The sequence below is a fragment of the Hippopotamus amphibius genome, chromosome 3 (genome assembly GCF_030028045.1).
Source record: "Hippopotamus amphibius kiboko isolate mHipAmp2 chromosome 3, mHipAmp2.hap2, whole genome shotgun sequence".
In the NCBI taxonomy this organism is placed as follows: domain Eukaryota; kingdom Metazoa; phylum Chordata; class Mammalia; order Artiodactyla; family Hippopotamidae; genus Hippopotamus; species Hippopotamus amphibius.
In genome coordinates this window covers 105,808,409-105,815,112 of record NC_080188.1, presented here as the reverse complement: position 1 = coordinate 105,815,112, position 6,704 = coordinate 105,808,409, and the positions used below count along the sequence as shown (strand labels likewise).

The following is a 6,704-nucleotide window of genomic DNA, read 5'->3' as shown; positions in this document are numbered from 1 at the left end:
ACTTCTGATCATTTATCCAAAGAAAAAAAATCAATGTGTATTATGCATTACTTTAAAAAAATAAACAATGAAAAATCCTGATTAGTGTGAAAGGCAAATGCTGGAGGAAACAGTTCAATAAACGTGGATGTATGGATATAACAGATTATAATAAGGGCATATATATTAAAAGTATGGGATAAATACTGATCAAATGCCTAGTATAATCTCAATATCATGCAAGATATTTTATATGTATTATTTAACTTCATCTTTTCAAACCCACGAAGCAAGCATTACTATTGTCACTTTGCAGACAAGGACATTGAGGATCAAATAGATTAAGAAACGTTCACATGGTCATAAAGCTTGTAAATGGTATTTCTGAACACAAACTCAGATTTGTGTTTTCCAAATCTAAACATGTTCAACTATAGCACAGAGTCTTCATTTGTAAAGTTATAATTACAAAGACTTGAAAATTTAAAAGCATTAAAAATATTAGAGATTTGTGATATGTTCTTAAGGGGAAAATATAAATGTACACATGAAAATAAAGTACATTGTCCATATCCTGGTTTTTAAATACCCTACTCTCATAAAAGATAACAGAGATCCTTGGAACGTGTTTTTTTCTGGAGTTGAGTTCAGGAAATTATAAGGTAAACCTGGAGCATTTTGTGCTGGCAAGATGTAAGACATGAAAACAAAACATATGAAGAGAAAATGACTGGAGCATGTCCAAACATCAAAGCACACAGGAGATAATTCAATAATGGTTTCAATAGCAAAGCTTGAATAATTCAAACAACAAAATGTGATGTCAGTATTGGATAATAACCCCAAAGGACAAAATACTTATCAATGAGTGCATATTGGTATAAATAAATAAATAAATAAATAAATAAATAAATAAATAAATAAATAAATAAAAAGAAAGATCAGCTCTTCCTTAGAGAATTTTTTCAATTAAAATATGTTGAAAGAATGAGGGAAATGAAAATTTACCATGAAAGCACCACTGAAATAATTGGTAGAGGCAACATATTAATGGATGCCAAGAAGTATAAGTGAAATATTTACACAGTATAAATTTTCCTCCATACATATGAATTTATGTAGAAGAGAATATTACATAGTAAAGAATATTTCTTTAAGTAGGAATGTTAATATTACATATAAATATATATAATTACATATAAATGTTAATTTATATAATTCATATGAATTACACTGTAAAGAATAATAACTTTACAGTAAAACATTCTGGTAAACACTGCTTTAATTAACCAAGTTTCACATCACTAATAATATCATGTAACTATAGCATGTACCCTCTGATAATATGTAAAGGGCATATACATGACCCTCTGATAATTTTTCCCATAATGAATAACCTCAAGTTAATCATGAGAAAACAGTAGACTAACTTAAATTGAGACTCTCTGCAAAACACTTGACCAGTAATTTTTCTAACTATTATTTTACATTGGAGTATAGTTGATTAACATTTTTGTTCTAGTTTCAAGTGCACAGCAGAGTGATTCAGTGATACATGTACATGTATCTATTCTTTTTCAAATTCTTTTCCCATTTAGGTTATTACAGAGTATTGAGCAACGAACGTTCCCTGTATGATACAGTAGGTCCTTGTTTGTTATCTATTTTAAATATAGCAGTGTGTACACGACAATTGCAAATGCCCAATCTCTCCAGTAATTTTGAAAAGCATCAAGGTCATGAAAGAAAAGGAAAGAAAAATGGGACAGTCATAGATTGCACAAGAATAAAGAGACATGGCATGAACTGCAGCATGTTACTCTGGATTAGATCCTGGAACAGAAAAAAAAAGGACTTTTTGGAAAAACTGGTGAAATTGAATAAAATCTGTAGTTTAGTTTATCTTATTGTACCAATGTAAATTTCTTTGTGTTAATAATTATACTGTAATCATGTAAGTTGTTAGCATTTGTGAAGCTGAGTAAAGTACAGAAAGAAATTCTGTAAGACTAAAAGTATCTAAATAAAAAGTTAAATATGGTAGATTAATAGCTAGAACTCAGAATGAGTTTTTAAAAAATATGAACTGAATTGAGCAAGCGTTTATTACATGTCTATTGACCCTACAGGATGGTCAGCCATAGCCCCTCTCCCGATTATATATTGGTAGCCATAATACCTTTCAGCTCACCAAATGTCAGAATGTGGAAGAACTGAGGCAAATGTTGAATATTGAAAGAGGCAACTAACTCTAAGGAATGCAAAATTAGAGATAATTTTATTCCCAACTTTGCAGTCCCCCACAAAGTACAGTATCTGTCATTTAATAGCTGCTTAATAAAAGTGTGTTGAAAGAAGTAAGATAATGGATGAAAACCTGAGGTTATGGGTTTACAGCCCAATTCTTTCAAATTTATTTTTTAAGACACATACTAGAGGGAAAAACTTATAGTACCATTTCTTTTGTCCTAATATTTGAATATGTTCATCACCCTCAAGTGATACGGCCCATCATAATAGATTTTATTCCTTTTTTTAAATCTATAATGTGACAAGTAGAATTAGGGATGTAGTTTTTCATCTCCAGTGAAGAATCTGTCTTGTTTTCTCATTGTAATACTAATTCCTTTCTAAAGGTAGGCAAAAAAAGAAAATATAATGATAACAGTTGAAAAGTAACTTAATTAGACAAGTCTGTGAGATCCTTCTAAACTAGTATTTGGAAATAGTCCGTGGACCTAAGGTACTTTAAAAATTTCACTTTTGTGGGTTGATTTCAGACTTACCAATCTAGAATCTTTATAGGGTGTGGCTTACAAAGCTGCTTAAAAAATAAACAAGTAGGATAAAGATGTCATTACAATTTTTCAAAGTACTGACCTATCAACTCAGCATGAAACTGAGAGCATGAGCTTTACTTTTATTGATACTTAAGATTTTGTTTTTATTTTTCCAGATGGCATACTTATTCTCAGCCAATTATTTTGTATATGTACCAAAAAGCAGTCAATTAAAAATCACTGAATGCCTGCATTAAAAATAAATATATAACATGATTTATTGACATAGATGGCAACATAATTTCAGAGTATATTAGCACCATTAAATCAGTATATAGGAATGTTCACTTCTCTCTGCTAGGAGAGCTGGGAAGCCCACACAGGGGCAGTGGTTATCTGATATCTTCTAATACCATGTATCTCATACATATTTCATAATGTTTCAGAAAATGTGTTATATAATATCAGAACAAATATAATTTTTAAAACTATATTAATTGGATTTTTCAGTATATTTATGGATATTTAAACTGAAATACAAAAAGCAAGGGATATTTATTTCAAAACATTTCCATTGGAGATGTATCCCAGTCAAATTAAAAATAAACCTTGGGGTACAATTAAAATACAAATCTCAAGATATCAAAGTTGCTAATTGACCAGTTCCTTTATAAGTTTGTGAATTTAAAGAGATGCTGGTATAAAAAAAACTGTTTAACACTAGATTTTCGAAGACAGTCCTTTGTTGTGGGAGTGCTTTATAAACACACTAAGACCAAAATTAATTCTGAATACAAATCTAAATTTAAACTAAGACTAGATTTTAATTCTTGAGAAAGTAACATAGAAATAAGCAATTACTTGGCTAATGTGACTCTTATTTTTATCCTATCAATGGAAGCTAGTAGTCATATTATCCAGAACTGTCATCAAAACCATCAAGTTTTTCCATCAACTTCCTAGGATAATTAAGGGTCCATTATATAGGAAATAGAGCTCTGTGCTCACAACCACAGTAGCAGCAATAACAGCAGGTCCAAGTCATCATGTTGGGATTTCATGGTGTTCAGATTTGCACACAAGGCAGATACAAATTTATGTTAAAAATTTATGGTGAGTTTTGCAAATGTTGAACAATGTATTCTCTTCTTGTTGTCTGATCATAAACCTGAAAACAGGTGGAAGAGTGCTGAAAGAGAAGGGGGTTTCTTTTAGATGACTAAATCCCAGGTAAGTCTAATTTTATCATCCTCTTCTTTTCATTATTGTGTCCCTGTGTGTGTGTTTCTCATAATGAGACAGTTTTTATTTTTACACGCATGCACCTTCCAGTAAGCTCTAAGAAAAGCTTGCCTCACATATGCACATGAAGTGGGGAAAGCTGGGAGGGTTGGGGGGAATGAATTGGGAAATTGGGATTGCCATATATACATTACTAATAAGAAAAAAAATACCAAATTGTACACTCTAAATATATGCAGTTTATTGTATGTTAACTGTATCTCAATAAAAGTTCTTAAAAAAAAGAAAAGAAAAGCTTGCCTTTAATGACACGCAAGACAAAATGTCTGCCTTGAGTAAATGCTTGTTAAAGGAACAAATGGGTAAATAAATAGGCACACTGTGAACATGAGAGATACTAAAGGATTGAATATACTTTATATAACATCAGCTCCCCTTGGGTTAGGCAAACAGAATGCTAAATGTCTGAAACAAACTTGCATTAACATCACACCAGTTTCAGTTTTAGTTATTTATCACGTATTCATGTCAATGTAACTAGGAAAATAAATTCTCTAATTTCTAGTGAAATCAGCTTGTATTTTAATTTTTTTGTTTAAATATAACAAATCATATTCATTTTATGTTTTGTAGGCTTTTTGTCATTGACTTGAAAACTACTGTTTGGCAATGCATTAGTTATTGCCTGAGGTTATTGATAACGAGGTGCTTCGTGTTGGAAACAAACAAGGGATTAACAGCACTCACAAAACAATCTGGCTGTGTCACAGATTAAGTTGCTCCTTTGGTCATAGTTCACCAATAGAAAGGATCGGTGATAGAAAAAAATGTATAAGAAGTTTAGCATTAACAAGTAAAATAAGCAGGATGTTTCTTTCCTTTTATATGTATATTATATTTTATATATTATGTATAATATATGTATATATACCATTTTGTAAAATATACATTTTATATATTATTATATATATATTTTTTTTCAAAATTTAGTAAAGCTTTATTGAGTCCAGGGAACTATTAGATGTGTCCACCTAAGATCTTGTCAAGCTCCTAAAACAACCATGTAAATCAGCTGTTAGGTGTTGAAATTTTAAGACTGCCACACAAAGGTATCTTTACATTTCCAAATTATAATCTTTATATTCTCTATGAGTACCATGTAATTAGTTATAGTAGATATGTTTCTAAGTATATAATTTGGGTCCCAGGGATAGACTAGGGAGAGGATAATATATCTCTGGAGGAATCGCTTCAAAAACCATTCCAGATAGATGTCTTTTAGAGTGCAATCAATTACACATGATTGTGAACTTGCGATGTTTTTATTAGTGTTTGTCAGTGCTTTAAAAAAATGAAAATAATCTATAAATTCTCTGTTAACATGAAGCCATTAAATATTTAATTCCCAGCTGCTACTCTCATATTATGGGAATCTAAATTGATGCTGATTATCAGGATTTGGGCCTTGAATCCTTCTCTAATTTTTGTTATTTTTCAGCCAGGAAGTCAAAGGTCTGATTTGATAGACATGGCTGGGAATAATTTAATGGAGGTGACTTTCTTCATCCTCTCTGGATTTGCGAATCTCCCTGAACTACAAGTCAGCCTTTTGTTTCCCTTTATTTATCTCTTCACTGTTTGGGGGAACCTTGGACTAATTATGTTAATCAGAATTCAGTCTCAGCTTCACACACCGATGTACTTTCTCCTTAGCAATTTAGCATTCATTGACATATGTTATTCCTCTACTGTAACACCCGAGGCACTGGTAAATTTCCAGTCAAAACAGAAAACCATCTCCATTGTTGGCTGCTTTGTTGAAATGTACTTTTTTGTGGGTTTGGCGTGTAGTGAGTGTTTTCTTCTGGGATCAATGGCCTATGATCCACTATGTAGCGATCTGCGATCCCTTATTGTATTCAGGGTCATGTCCCAGAAAGCGTGCAACTGGCCAGGAGTTATGCCATATGTGATAGGCTTCACCAATTCTCTGTATCCATCTGTGTGATCAGCAGTTTGGCACTCTGTGATGCCAGCATCAATCATTTCTCTGCGACACCACAGCTCTTTTGGCGCTGTCCTGCATGGATGCATTCAGCACAGAAATGATGATCCTTGTTTTGGCTGGGTTCACCCTTCTTAGCTCTCTCTTCCTCATCACAGTCACCTATGCTGCCATCATCTCAGCCATGCTGAAGATCCAGGCTGCAGCAGGCAGGCAGAATGGCTTTTCCACCTGTACCTCCCACCTCATGGGGGTGACCATCTTCTATGGGTCCCTGATTTTCACATCTTTGCAGCCTGATAACATACCATCCTTGACCCAGGCACAGCTGGCATCCATACCTTATACTATTGTCATTCCAATTCTGAATCCACTCATTTACAGTTTGAAGAACAAAGACTTAAAAAATGCTCTCCTGGGAGTCATACATAGAAAACTATTTCCATGAAAAATTTCTGCATCTTGCAATTAAAGCAAATCTGGATGGTTTCAGGTATTCAATTGCTTCAAAAATTAAGAAAATAATAGAGTAACACCCAAGAGCATAAGATACAACAAGTGATAACAGAGTCTTGAAATGTGGGAAGTGAATTATTATTTTATTTGTGTGTATGGAATACTGAATCACCATGTAAAGAGATCATTTCAGTACATTATGCAGACACACAATTGCACAAATAATTAAAGAACGTATCTCA

The 6,704-nt window shown here is 32.5% G+C and overlaps 1 pseudogene; it reads left to right on the top strand.

Moving 5' to 3' along the window:
• The first annotated feature begins 5,529 nt into the window (after positions 1-5,529).
• On the top strand, positions 5,530-6,454 carry LOC130849679 (olfactory receptor 8I2-like; annotated as a pseudogene).
• The last annotated feature ends 250 nt before the right edge of the window (positions 6,455-6,704 follow it).